This window comes from Zeugodacus cucurbitae, chromosome 5 (genome assembly GCF_028554725.1).
Source record: "Zeugodacus cucurbitae isolate PBARC_wt_2022May chromosome 5, idZeuCucr1.2, whole genome shotgun sequence".
In the NCBI taxonomy this organism is placed as follows: domain Eukaryota; kingdom Metazoa; phylum Arthropoda; class Insecta; order Diptera; family Tephritidae; genus Zeugodacus; species Zeugodacus cucurbitae.
This window is the reverse complement of record NC_071670.1, coordinates 56,358,630-56,374,497: the sequence shown is the minus strand read 5'-3', so window position 1 is coordinate 56,374,497 and position 15,868 is coordinate 56,358,630. Positions and strand designations below refer to the sequence as shown.

General features: G+C 35.0%; 1 protein-coding gene and 1 long non-coding RNA gene across 5 annotated transcripts in view; one reads left to right on the top strand and one right to left on the bottom strand.

The window, feature by feature from the left end:
• LOC114803616 (uncharacterized) overlaps window positions 1–15,868 on the bottom strand; it is a 299,076-nt gene that overhangs the window by 41,762 nt on the left and 241,446 nt on the right. The gene's annotated exons all lie outside the window — the stretch shown is intronic.
• Window positions 1–15,868, top strand: part of LOC105209059 (mucin-2) — a 122,799-nt gene that overhangs the window by 18,704 nt on the left and 88,227 nt on the right. The window lies entirely within an intron of this gene.

The window sequence follows — 15,868 nt, the reverse complement described above, 5'->3', positions numbered from 1 at the left end:
CTACATCTCTTGATACATATAGGTATTCGGTTTAAAACAAATTGATAAGAGAATTTATGCACAGGGTGTGTCAACGTTTTGTCGGTATTTCAAATATTTTTTTTCACATTAACATTTTCTAACCGATTGGCCAAAAAGCGCTATTGGAGAACTTTATTCTTCTAATTTCCTTGAACACGAGACTTCAAGAGATCATCAATATGCTCTCTGTCCAAGACCAAGATGCTCAAATATGCTAATTGAAGCTGTCAAAAAGAGTGTTACCTGAGTCCTTGGCAATACATTCTAAAGAATGGTTTAAATATTTTCAGTATAACGGCAATCTCCACATAAAATATTCTTAATCGACCGTCAATGACATAAGAAATGAGATCCAAAAGTCTGTGTGTTAAAGAACCCTATTTCTGGAACTGATTATTAATAAGAGACGTGGTCTAGGTCGAATTTTTCGATTTTTGGAACCAAAATTCCTGGAATCCCAATAATAGGTACCTTTGACTGTCCTTCCAAAATTGCAGTTTTGACTCCCTTTGCCTTATATTGTCGTATTTTCAGAAGAGCTTAGAGTAGACAAGCAATTTTCGGGCTATGACTCGAAAGAACCTAAAAACTTTCCTGCAACTATATCGAATATTTTTATCCATCTTCTTTATTGAGATCGCTGCTATTCGAACAGCATGCAGAGAAGATTCTGAGATTATAACAAATTAAAGATATTTGTTGAAAAAATTGCTGTTACACCATTCGGTAGATGGAAGTCCTGAGCATCTCTAATGGATCGACTATTCATATGTATGTTGGTTGAGTTGAGGAATATTCCCAGCAAGCTTCAATTCACAGAGTGGTCAAATCTAGATCAGAAACAAGACACTTGTCCCGAACTGTAACAAAAATAGAACTAAAGCGCTAAAATCTAAAACTTACCGATCCAAACAGTTCTGGATCGCCGAAATAACTGCCCTTGGTCGGATCCGAAAATCCGAGTCAATCCCGGTATCACAGAACCGGCAATTGAAGATATAAAAAGACAATTCATTATAGAAATAGGGATTTTCATTTGAGTAAAATACAATATCAATCATTGAGACGCGTATAGACACTGAATAAGAGCTTAATTAAAGTTCTTTTAAATATTTTTAACAAATTTTACTTGATTCAATGTCAAAAATGGCTTATATGTATATAAATATTTATTTTTTAAGGATTTCCCACAAAATTTACAATACGCAGTTAAACAAACCAGAAATTAAATTGTATAAAATATGCGAAAACCCAGCAATTTTTCCTGAATTATGAGGCATAAAAATGCCAAAAAATGCATGCATAAAAACATGAGCCAAACACCAAAAAACATAAATTGAATACAGCGAAGCAAAAAAAATATGAAAATCAATACAGAAAATATGGCTAAAAAGCAATAATATTACTTGTGCAAATTTACACAGCCGAAAAGAATAACAATGATGGGCTGGAAGTGGATTAAAATGGAAACTAAAGCAAACAAGGGTGCGGAAAAATAAATAAAGCGACTGATGGGGAAAAAAGGAAACTGAGAGGGACAGTAGAAGTAGAAGCCTAAAACAGATGTGTGGTGAAATGTAGAGACATTGCGAAACAAGTTGAGACCACCTGCCCAACACTACCTCTTGTCTAACGATATTTGTAAATGATATGACCGGCAATTATGTTCATAATATAAAGTCTGCAGTGACTTCGTTGGAAATAGATGAGTATAGAAAATATATTTATGCACTGGAAAGAAGACACCGACCAATTTGGCACCAAAGGCATTTTTTGAACTAAACACCGGAGCCAATGAAGCATTGCTGTTTATTTAATGCCAATAAAAGATGCCAAAAATATATATAAATAATTTACTGAAGGCTCTCATATGTGTAAATGTGTTTGTTAGCACATCCTGCGCAAATACCGTTCGTTTAAGGCAAAAGGGTGTATAACAGGGCGTTAAAGCAACAATGAATAATACAATATCTGCAGGGTAGATCGCTCAATTAGGCGGAGCATGAAAAAATAAAAAAGGCGATAGCACAAAATGAATGAAGGGAACAAATTCTTGGTAGTTATACACACACATATGTATGTGTAATACTGTAATATATGTGTCTTCCTGTAGCTTTATATGATGGCGTGTCTTGGTTAGCAAACGCCAATTTAGGTTCGTTGTTACATACATTTCGTTGAACCTAAACAAATATTTGATATTTGTATTTTTCTCTGCGCTGCTTGCATGTCTGTCTGTATGGAGGTGTGCTGGTAGGGTACGGTTTGACCCGCCTTAAGGTCTGCACTGAGCTAATGAGCGAAAATATTTACACAACATGACCTGATGATACATATGAGCAGTGGCTTAATAAGGGTACCATCACTACCATATGTTTGTGTCTATAAATATACACAGACATTTGTAATCATACCCAAAAGCATAGAAAAACATAAACAGTATTTTAGCAGTCTGAGCGAAGCTTAAGCTGCTGTCATGCCCCTTGTGCTAGTAGACAAAATAGTGCAGTTTGGGCAATATAGTACAAATAGCGATTTTAATTATTAATTAGAGGCTTAAAGGCTTAACTTGAAGCTTAAGTCCTTTTAAATATTGGTAGTTATATTAAACTGAGTCGATATATAGTAATTAGTACAGTTAGAATATTTGCTAGTAAATGATGAGTAATGAAGTCAATAAGACTTAAGTGTGGCGAAAAGCTTTAAAAAAGTGTATTTACTAATAAAAAAATACTGTATATACTAGGGCTCTTAAAATTATTCGATTAACCTGAAAACCGATTATTCGAATATCCGGTTTGTAACCGTTCGTACGAATATTAACCGGTTAGCACTATTCGGTTAGTCGCAATGTTCCGACTATTCGAATAGTCGTTCTACTGCGGTTATTCGAATAGTTATGCTGTCACTATTCGAATAAATGAAAATTGTTTGCAGTCTAAAAGCCTTTGATTTTCCAGATATATGTCCGCATTTTCCAGATATATACAATGTGCGGTATAAATCGGTTGAGAAGTGTTCGGGCAGAAGGGCACGAGCAAAACCGACCACTAACCGACCCAAAAAACCGGTTCTTCACAGAAAACCGACTACCCACTCGTCGAAGTTTTGCCCCAAAATGCCCCAAAGCCCCACCCACCGACCGCCCACACTGTCACGAGTGTGTCCCAAAAAAAACCGGTTCCAAAAAGTAACCGGTTACTGCAGTACTGGGCATATACCGCAAAAAACCGAAAAAATCGGCAGCAAGTGGGTAGGGGTATAGAATAGCGAACTCAAGAAACATACCACGCAGTGTTGTATCAGTCATATTTTAATTTTGCATGTGAAACAACAACAGTTTTGGTATGACAGTCATAAAAAAATAGCGAGTTTTTTGTTAGTTTTAATGTTTCACTTTTTTCAATAAAAATAAGAAAATTAATGAACTTGCACTATTCGAATAGTCGACAACGAACGGTTAACCGAATAGTCGAAAATGAGCGGTTAATCGAATAGTCGATGGCTGACGACTATCCGAATAGTAAAAACCGAATATTATTATTCGAATAATGCCCTATTCGGTTAATTCGGTTAGTCGATTAGTCGAATACCAAGAGCTCTAGTATATACATATAGTGCATACATTTTGTTGAAAAGCTTGAAGAGAAATGTAACAGTATATCTATTATAAGCCCGTCTACAAAAACATTTACTATAAATTAAACATAAAATAAACTTGAACCATCTGAATAGGTACATTCTCACTTAGAATATGCGTAGAATGTCAATTGCTTGTATCAATATGTTCTTCTTTTGCTTAAAATCACCCTAAATGTAGGCTAAAAATTTCGAAATATGAAGCATAGACAGAAGCAGAGTTTCCAAAATATTTTGAACTCGACCCAAACAGAATGCATGAGTATTGTCGCCGGATATTTCAGCAAAAAGGATATTATAGCTATGAGCTATGAAAATTGTTACAGTGATCGGATTTAGTAGTCAAATATGCGCCGTTTCGTTCGATAATCTGTTTCCATCTAGACGGCACATCATAATACCCCCCTCGTAGAAGCTCCCTCCTTATTTGCGAAGAACTCGGACAACGACTTTTCACAAGCATCTTTTGAGCTCAACTTTACACCACCAAGAGCGTTCGCCATGGACAGGAACAGGTGGTAATCACTTGGCGCTATATCCGGGCTATATGGTGGATGCGATAAGACCTCCCATCCGAGCTCCCGTAGCTTCTGACGAGTCATCAACGAAGTGTGTGGTCTGCTGTTGTCCTGGTGCAACACTACACCCTTCCTGTTGGCCAATTCTGGACGCTTCTGGGCGATCGCCTGCTTCAAGCGGTCCAATTGTTCGCAGTAGATGGTAGAATTCACCGTCTGCGCATATGGGAGCAGCTCACAGTGGATGATTCCGTTCCAATCCCACCAAACACACAGCAAAACCTTCCTGGCCGTCAATCCCGGCTTGGGCACTGTTTGGGACGATTCACCGGCCTTCAACCTCGACCGTTTTCGCTTGATATTGTAGTATGTGATCCATTTTTCGTCGCCAGTCACCATCCGCTTCAAAAATGGGTCGAGTTCCGTTTCAGCATCATATCGCAAGCGTTGATTCGGTCCAGAAGGTTTTTTTGCGTCAAAGCATGCGGCACCCAAACATCAAGCTTTTTTGTGTATCCAGCCTTCTACAGGTGGTTTAAAATGGTTTTGATAACTAACTTCCATCTCCTGGGCGATGTCACGAGATGCCATATGCCGGTCTAACTCGATGTTTTCCATGATTTGATCAGTATTCGTCGTCACAGGTCTACCGACGGCTGACTTATCCATGTTGTAGTATTCACCCGCTCTGAATCGTCGAAACCATTCCTCCGCAGTTCGAAGTGACAGAGTACCATCCCCCAAAACACCATTAATCTCACGGAACGTTTCTCTAGCGGATTTGCCTTTAACGAAGGAAATCTTTGAAATAGCGCGAATTTCGGCGTTAGTGCACTCCATAGTTACACATCTATAACTGTTGAACGCAACATCCAAACTAATCATGCATAGCGAGGTTTTGTAGGTTATGTCAAGACCTTTCAAAGATGTATAGTATTTCCAGATACCAGCTCTGTAGCGCTTAATACATAGCTGCCAAATTCAAAAGACTAAAAGGCGGAAGGAAGATATTTGACAACTTCATATTTTTCAAAATGTTCATGAAATCGAAAACGGCATCCAAATTCTTTAAAAATATTAAAGAGCATTTAAATCTTCAAGCTTTAAAAGCTTTCTTTATATATAAACTATTTATAGACTTCAAGTTACACTTCCGGCCCACCCACTCGCACGTCAAGCACAATCACTCTTCAACGCAATTGGCTGCTTTATCGTTCGCCCGCCATTATGCATTTTAACAACTTGGCGCCGCAGTCTAGATTTATAAGCTCTGTACTATAGCGAGTGCAGCCTTTATGCAAACAGCTACTAACAATTTCCTCGACAACAATTTCAAGCATTCACTCAGCAGCTATTGCTGACAATTTCTCACATTTTCCACCCAAAACCTACCCCCTGGCGCAGCACAACTCCTTGCGAATTACAATAACCAAAACAACAACATACTTTAGTAACTACTTTCCATTTCCTTAATGTCGTTTGCATTGTTTTCCTTTCCACAAAAGCGTGCTGTAACTATGCGTCAGAATTTTGTTGATTGTTCTTGTTGTTGCCTGCATTCTTAATGTCGCCAATAACACCAACAACAACAAGAAAAAATCAGCCAGCAGGCAGGCAGTGAGTGAGTTAAAACGGGCTAAAAGTGAGATAAGATAAAATATCTAAAGCGAAGTGAAGTACTCAGCTTGCCGATTCACAACGTCAAAGCCTTAACAACGTGCTTAAGTTGAAGGAATGGCAGTATTCAATATGTATGGCTGTAGATAATAGCGAGAGGAAGCCATTTTGCATGCGCCTCTCCCCAACTCTCTCTTTCTTTACTCCTTCCGCCATTGGCTGTGTATAAAAATATGCGCTATCTTATTTTATTATCGCGTTGCTTTTGTTTTTGCAATATTTGCCTTGAAGACAAGCTACGACAAGCCATACCAGCCAGTTAGTGTGTGACATTCTGTCGGCGCCATCACTTAGTAACCGAACTCCAGGCTTACTTATCACGGCAGTTAGCAACGGACTGGCATTTCGCTTCCAACTCATGGATTTATACACACACATATATAGATGACATTGTTTGTTTGTATGCGTGTGCTTTTTCTGTTTTCGTTGTTCTTTTCTCAGACTCATTGTTTCTCATATTTGTTAATGTATTTTTGTTGTTCTTGCTGTTTGTTATTGCTGTTTTAGACGCTTTTGTTACATTATTGCTCATTTGAAAGACATCCGCACTCACACATGACTTCCGCGAAGACATGGGAAATGTGGCAGAATTCCCGTAAAAATATTTATTTATTATGTAAATGCCATGTGCATGCGCTAAAATTATCTATTCACTTGTGCTGGATGCTCGTTCAAGTGGAAGGAAATGAGACAGCGGAGCAATCTAATAATAGCAATGAGTATGATGTGGCTGAAATCGGGGGAAGTCAGTAAAAATCCGAATTTCTTGGTATTAAAAATAGAACATTTTGCATTTATTTTCGTAAAGTGCCGTTCAGAGATACGTTTATAGTATTGTATATAATATATGTATGTCATTTATCTCGAAAGATTACTCAAATAGTCCAAAGTATATAGAAAGTTTTGTTTCTAACAAATTTAAAAATACTCTTCGACTCGAACTTCGACTTAATTACTTCGCAAATTTTAGGGCAATTAGTATTTTTTACTACATTTAAGAGATATGGATACAATAACTGCGTCAAAGATCAAGAAAAATAATTACAAAGCACTTGATATATTATTTCAAAATACTCTCCTAATTGGACAATTAAGACAGTTGCAGTCTTCAATTATGAAATTATTCTCAATTAATTTTTAATGAAACAATTAACTAATCGTGCAAAAGTATTTTAATGAAATTATATTGAAAAGGATATAATGGAACCTTATCTGGTATGTGTAGTATATTCCATGAGAGACCACAGAGTCTGCTTCATTAATGAAATATTATAAAATGGAATGAAATAATTTTAATATTGCAAGAAGCTTCTTGTCTGTTCTTGTTACGTACTAGGTCATCCATTTCATACTTCCATTTCTCTATCTAGTAACATATGTACTATCAAAACCTCGATTGTAAAGATCGTAATAGAGCAATATTTCTGTTATAAATTCAAAACACTACTTGTCATATATTATATTAATTGAGTCAATTTATGAGCAAATTGAAATCTTTAAGCATGGTTTCGGATTATTGATATAGATACGATTTAAATCCAACTGAAACTAAGTTAGCAATTAGAAAAAATACATTGTAGGTAAATGAATATGTGGAACATTAACTCAATATTGATGAGAACTTTAGAAATAAAATATTTTATATTGTGACAGTATTCCTAAAGTAATCAGGTTTAATCATGATTATGCCATTTAAAAAAAACATAATAAGTAAGAACTTCGAGAAGCTTGTAGAACCTAATTTCTTTCAAATTTGGTGTTGAACCACCCTCACCATTATACCCTATCATGCTGTCTGGTGTGGGCAACTATAGAAGCTCAATATATTTACTGCTATCAGCAGAATTGTCGTTGTCGATTTCTTTATGAAAATGTTGAAGGGTGTCACATCTATTGCAAGAAAGATTTCTCGCTAAAAGAAAAAAAATCAGTTTTTCTGTCTCATTAAAGGTTGCAGCTTCGAAAGCAAGTAGTTTCTTTCACTTTTAAATACACTGGATAACAAATTTGAATTTGTTTTTTGTTCCACGGATGCCACTATCCATTTTGTATGTGAAATGGCTCGCCTAAATAAATTTCCTAAAATTATTGCTTACTCCATTTTTCCATAGGCCTTATAATTTCTGAGAAATTGATTAATAACTTCGAGTTTTTAAATTTTTTTATGAAAAAATTGAAAAAAATGAACTTTGGCAAGAAAAAAATTTTAAAACAAAAGATATTTTTAATTTTTTTTTATTTCATATGAAGTCCTGTTTCTTTAGAAAAAAATAAGCTACCAACGAACAAAATCCATGGACAAATAGGAAAGTTATACATGATCAAATAAATATATTCAAGTCGCGCAAAGTCAATGTATACTTATATGCGTATGTAGTGTGTAAACGATTCCACATACAAATAGGATAGTGGCGTTCATGGAACATTTTTGCTGTAAACCAGTGATATCAGTTTTCGAAAACTAACGATGAATCTGTTCATAATAACCTTTAACAATTTTGTTAGATTTTTTATTGTATCTCCTCTATATATCTTGTTCCAAAACTTTGTACACGTTACAATTAGCAATATGAGATACTGTATTGGAGATAGGCAAAATAGGAAAAATGCAAAAAATAAAAAAAAAATTAAAAAAAAAGACTTTTGCGATAATTTGATCTGGATATCCTAATATAACTTAGCTCAGACTTAAACATTGATACTATGAGAAGATGAGAAGATGAGAAGGTAGGTATTCTTGATGGTCAAAATCGGACTTCTGCAACAACTAAATAATAGTAATTAAACAAAAAGGGCTATAACAAAGCTACAATTTAAGTTATAAAATTAATTTCACTTTATCAAATAGTTAACCAAAATAGAATTTAAAAAATAGCAAACAGCAAAAATATATTATAATATTATAAGATTGAAGGCGCTTTTAGAAATGTATGATCCGTTTCAGGTTTCTTCGAGTGTACTCAATTTGATATCTCTTAATATGGAGCCGATGGTGCTTGCTCAACTACCTAAATCCTAAATCAATGTACATATCTATGTACATATGTACATATGGTATAAGTAATTTTGCGTTGAATAGCTTAATTACATGAATAAACATCTGCAAATGCCCAAAATTTCAGCACCGCCCAAAATAACAACGCTAGCAATTTTATTAATATTATTTCGTTGAACAAATCGCTTAAAGCAGCGTATCCTGCTTTAATAGACATATTTACGAATGGGAGATTGCAAGCACTTGAATATTTATGCAGGCTTCTGCCTTTTTATATGCCAACTCCAGCAATATGCCGGAAGTAGCATAAAAGTCGATATGTATAACATAAGTAGCTGGAAATGGCTAATAATAAACAAATGTTTATAGAAGAATGCTTTTGTTGCCTGCCTTTAAGCGTGTATGTATATGTGTGAGTATAATAATTGTTGTTTATTTGTCTATCGCGTGTTGTTAGAGTATATTAGTATTAGAGTAAATATGTACATATTAATTACAACATAAAATATTGTGTATATACATATGTATACACGAGAATATTGATTTCCAGCTGTCAGTTTGAGCTGTTGAATAATGAAATAAAATGCGTATCATTAATAAATCTTATACGAGCTTACAAGCGGATGCGATTGATTAAACATGGAAATATTTATGAGTGTATGTATGAATGAATGTGTTAAAATATATACATATATATTTGGCCCGACTTGTTTTCAAGTATATGGAAATAATATTAATGCAGAGAATGTTATTTGTAGCAGTTTGCTTTTTGTGCAAGAGTAAAGGATGAGGATCCAGGAAGAAATAGAATTTAATACTCTCTCAACAGTTTCACATCTTAGGTATCACCTTCAATAGTTTTTGAATGACTAAATACTCATTATTATCCAAAGAAAGAGAGGTTAATTTTTTTTAGTTTTTGATTTCATTGAGAAACCCATTTTTGCCATTCGCACTGCCCGCTACTCGATAATCGATCAGCGGTTAAAAATCTGTTTTTATCAAAAATACAGCACTCGCAGACAAAAAACGTATATGTAAACACGTTCTTTGTCACAGAGTTGCATTTCATTTTCAACTCGATTAAAAATTATTGTAGAAAAATAAGATTTCTATTTTGTATGGAAAACCGATTTAAATCAGCGCTTTAATCGAGCAAAAACCGCTTAATTGATCAATTAGCTCCTGTGCGGCTATAAGTGGAAGATAAATTGGTACTAGAATGATACCAACTTTAATTATAACCGTATTATAAGGATCGGGGATAACGCTTTGAAAAATCGTCTAATAATCGCTACTAAAGAATCATTTCTTGTAAGAAAATCTAAGGTCTAATTAAATCAAATATGTTAACTGTTATGCATTAAATGCCTGCCAACCATTCTTATTCAATTTCAAGTATTCTAAACGATAGTCCATTTCAGCTCTATAGATAAGAAAGAGAAAGATTTGACACTAACAGAAATCCTTCGAGAGGGCAAAATGTGGCAAAAATAACAGCTTGATACTTGCAAATTACCAGAGTGGTCTAGTTTCCAATACAATACAGTAAGTCAGTTGCTATCTTCGCTTAGACCAAAATTTGGAGAGTTGCGAATCGAACAAGCAATAATATGACGTAAGCCAAATGGGCTGGTATATTTAAACTAAAATTAAAATATCACTTTAATTAATATTTTGTTTTGACTTCAATGACAAAAATTTATTGTTTTAAAGATAAGAGAGTGACGAAAGTTTGAAATTAAGTGAAAGAATTTAGAAACAAGTTCGGGTGTAACCGAAAATTTTATATTCTTGCAATTTATTTATTTAATTTTATTTATATTATATAATGCACAATTTGACCCACATATTCGTCATATATATGGTATAAAGGCCATTGAAAGTTGGAAACCCTAATATTAGGTATATGGGAGCTATGTGAAGTTATGACTCGATTTCACGTATTTTAGGCATGGAGACATATTATTAAAAAAAAGAATTCCCTCTGAATTTCTTCAAAATATCTGAGAGACTTACTTATATTTTCGGTAAAAAATGTATAAGAAGCACTTATAGTCCGATTTCGACGATTTTTAGAAGAGCGATGCCACACTATAAATGCAGTGTTTATGCAAAGTTCTGTTCCGATATGTTCATTAGTGCCTCTGGTATATAGGAAGTAGAAGTAGTTATAAACTGATTTGGCCTATTTTAACAAATATCATATCTATAAAAATCATTAAAAAATTCATTATTAAATGGAAACTATAATTTAAAACAATTTTATAAAATTTCATTGTATTTATTAGAATTTTAAAAATAATGAAACGGTACGCGTATATAACATTCGAAGTTCGATTAAGTTCCGATCCTTTTTGACCATGTCAACTTTCCTACTGGACGCGTTGACATGCGTAACGGTAAATACAATAAATTAAGTTTGCGATTGTAAATAACGGTATTCCCGTATTTGATTCACACGTCAATGTGTGAAATTTACGGTATGGCAAGCGGTACACACTGTGGTCAATAAAAGTGAATTAAATTAAATTTAATTACATAGGTATGACCGTAGGCGTATTGGCACAAACACCAAACGAAACGAGTATAAATACATAAATAAAAGTATATGTACGAGTATATGCAGAGTGATATATATGTCAGTAAATATTTATTGGCAATAAATACTGCACTTATGCATGTGTAATTTGTATCTTCAATGCCACAAAGCCTTGGATATATGATTAATGATGGCTATAAACCACAGTGTTGCCAACCGTTTCGTGCTGTCAATCAAAATAATGACAGCAAAATGGCATAACGTGACCACACGAAAAAAATTTAAAAGAAAAATGAAAAAGTTAACAAAAATTAAAAAAATAACAAAAAAATAAAAAATAAATGTAAGTAAAAAAAAATAAATACTTTTTTATATATCTAATATAAGACTTGGTATTGCAAAATTTTTAAATTTGTCTACTCGTGTACTAGCCCTTCTGCCATTAAAACTTATTTTCTCAGACTTTTTCCATTTTTCTTTATTGGCAACTGTTTTTTTGCGAACTCTATTCTCCACCTGTTTATGTCTTGTGTAGTTTATTCTTCATTTCAAATGCCAATTCTTCGGACGCATGCCTCCATTTGCGACACAGCATCCTTTCTGGCGCAGACATACTGCATTTTCAGTTTCATTGACGTTTGACATATTTTCAAATGTCCAACTAGTTTGCTTTCGAGCAGCTGGTCCGCCCCAGTGGCCAATTTAACCTATTTTGCAGCAAAAAAAAAACAACAACAAACACAGCAAATAAAAAATTAATAGCCATCCGGTCGATTTTCCATTTACTGAGCTACTCTCTCTGTCTCCGCATGACTCACATCTTTTTGAAAAAAAAAAATTGAAACCTTTGTCTTCCTTTCTATTCCGTTCCACTTTGAGATGTTGATGAATATTTGAAATATGCTTTGTTTGCATACTATATATGGCTGTGTGCAGTTTATTTCGTGATTTTGACAGCACTTTGTGCTCCATTTAGTTTCTTTGACCACATGTGGCGCGCAGTTGGAGAATTCCCTAGACAACACACACAGACGACCACTAATACAAAGCCACTGAACATATCCTGCCTAGCAGTTGTTTATCCCATCTCACTTCAACTATTATTTTACGCACTCTCTCTCTCTCTCTCCCTTTATATTAGTTCTTCTCAGTGCTCGCTGGCAGACTTCATTGTCTTGCATCATTTGCAGCCTCATTCTTTTCAGTGTCTTTCGTGCTGCCACACATCAATATTCGGCCATTAATAACGTCTCTTTTCTTCTTCTGCATTCCGTTATTCTAAAATCCCCAACCGACACGCCAATTCGTCCATGAAACAAATACTCCCATCTGCCTCTGTGCCCATCTGTGTGCAACTGACGGAAACCCATATCAATTTTGATAACTCTTGATATGTGTCCATCAATGCCGGCAGTTGAGCTCCAACATCTAACTGTTCACAACATTTTGACATGTCAAAATCCATTGCATCCGACTGCTCTCAGCATGCCTGCAGTACACAGTAAGGGACGTTGAGAGTGTTTTTGATAAATGGAAATTTTGAATATTATCACTGAAGTGTTATTTATGCTTTGGGAATACTCAGGCATTTGGAAAACCCATCGACCAGCATCATTCCATGTTTGGCTGTGAAATGAATTTGTTTGATGCTCTCGCCTCACTGACTTCGGATATTATTTGGGTTTAATGCGCATCTAACGAAAGCATTCGCCTGAGCAGCGTTCTGATGGCTCTTTTGATTGATGTTACTCTCAATTATTTCTACACAAAAGCATTGCCTAACTTCTAAATGCTCAACGAGAGCTGTAAATGTGAAAGCAAATGTCGATTTCGATACAAAAGTGTTTTCATAAAGACAATGTTTTAAGATTTGCCATTGTAGCAAGTAGAAAAATTGATGAAGGCGTTATCCTTTGACCAGATATGAGTACAAACTATTGAATTGAATTTCAATTATAATTTTTTTATTGTAAAATTTGTAGTTAAAAAATTCGACAGACTATAAAAGACAAACTAATAATTGCAAACTAACACAATAATTGTTTTAGCCTGTGAACATTTCAGCTTGAATATGACGTTATATACAACTAACCAAACTTTCGAACCAAGAATTTATAGACCATAAATATCAAATCAGTGCACTATTAAATTCAAATTAATGGCTTACAATAGCGAACAATTATTGTATGAGAAATCCAAAGCATATAAAAAAGGCATGCAAGTCTTCAACTTTATGAATTCGGTGAAGTTAACTCTAAGAATATTGTGCAGAAATTAAAAATGCGCACTCTGAACAATCAAACCATAATACTCAGTCTGTTAGGACTGTCGACACTTAACGAAGAGTTCATGAAGAAACTAGTCGAAATCGTGGACGCTACTTCAAATGATCGCCGAGTGAACACAATAATCTACACCAGTTACAAAAATGATAATTCGATAAGAGCAGCCGATGGTGAATCGTATTCGGATATACCACAAACACTTGCCGAAGGAAAAGATAAACCAGTGCTGAATATTGATACTACACCCACAATCGAGAAATATGTGACGAAATTCAACACGGAACTGCTAACGATCGCCAAACTCAATCAACTGATGGATCAGGATGAGCAACTACTGATCACACTGTGGCGACGTCTCTGGCATAACACACAAACACGACTTATTCTACTGTTCGATGACTCCGCCAGTGAGGATTATATAGAAAAAATATTGTTCTTTTGTGCACAACATAAAGCCATGAAGGTAATCGCGCTGCAACCACGAATGACAGTCATTGAAAGAAGATATTGGACTCTGCGCATTTTTCCCATACAACAAGTTGTTAAGCTTACATTACCGACTAACGGAACTCAAATATTCCTCGAACATACGAAAAATATGTATGGATATCCCTTGCGTATATCAGAACGCGCTATTGCGCCACAAATTTACAAATATATACCACGAAAAGGCGGACCATCTCAACTCAGTGGTTTCGTGGGTAGAGCTTTAGTGGAGTATGCGATGCGCCGTAACGGTACTATTTCGCATCCATCAACTACGGACGAGAGAATTATCATGCATGAAGAATTATTTAAATTCTTCAAGAATAACACTCTCGATATTGGTTATTTAACACCGTATAAAGGAAATGATCGTTATATCAGCTGTTCAGTCGTATTTCAGTGTACCGATTTTTGTCTCATGGTACCGTTGGAACCACCAATACCAAAGTCTATTTTCTATTTCAAAATTATTAACAAATCATATGTGTTATTTTTTTGGGCAAACGCCATTTTTATTTCATTCATTTGCGCTTTGGCATCTCGTCGGTTTAGTAAGCATAAACTTTCAATAATCGATTACGTCTTTAACATAGCAGTCGTTCGAGGTTTAATGGGTATGCCATTCTGGACTGCGGGCCCCAAATCGAAACTTCACAAGGTCATCTATGTTAGTACCGCATTTGCGGGTGTTATTATCGGTACAGCCTATACGACTTATTTACAAAGTTATAGCATAAATCCACCTATTGCGAACAAAGCTGAAACCATCGATGATTTAATAGCTCGAGGAATTAAAGTGTCTGTGAGCAAATATAATTTTTTCCCTATTTTAAATCAATCAGATTATGGTGCAAAATTTCTCGTTTTTAACAACATGACCAATTACTTTACGCTCCGCCATAAATTTGACACGCGCTATGCTTTTGCGGTTACGGATATGTGGCCCATCTATGAAGAGCAACAGAAATACTTTTATCGGCCACTCTTCAGGCTATCTGATATATGCTTGGGTAGAGGTTACCCGATGATCTTGCCATTACAGAAAAATTCTATTTATCTTCAGAGCTTAAATGGATTTCTGGAGCGGTTACACGAAGCTGGATTGATAGAGCATTGGCGACGTCGCAGTTTCCTGGAAATGCTAGATATGAAATGGTTTTCGTTGGTAAATCGGAATAAGCAATATCCTTGTCAGCCCGTAAAATTGGAGGACCTGCACAAGATATTAATGACTATGGCTGGAGTATTATTTTTAAGCACACTTTGTTTCGTTTTGGAATTATTTTGGGTAAAAATAGCTAAGATTTTTATTTCGCTAAAAAAATTGTTGCGCAAAATAAAAATTAAAACTAATAAATAGAAATATATTGAAAATAAGAAATATTGTTACTGATAAAAAGCATCGCAATAAAACTAAATCGTTAAGATTGTAAGGTGTTAATTGGCTTTATGGTTCAATATTTTTTATTTCTTCTTCTTTCACCATTGGAAAGCTACATTCACCCCGAGTAACATAGGCTATATTTATTGCTAGAATCTCAACTTTCTGGAAATAGTTCCCAGGTGAGGGTATCAAAAAGACTCTGTGATGGAGAATCTTTTGGTGTTAAAACACCCTCTAAACTTAGACAAAAATATATGTTTGTTGATATGGGTTTGGAATGAGGTTATTGAGCAAAAAAATCACATCAAATTTTAAGCAATT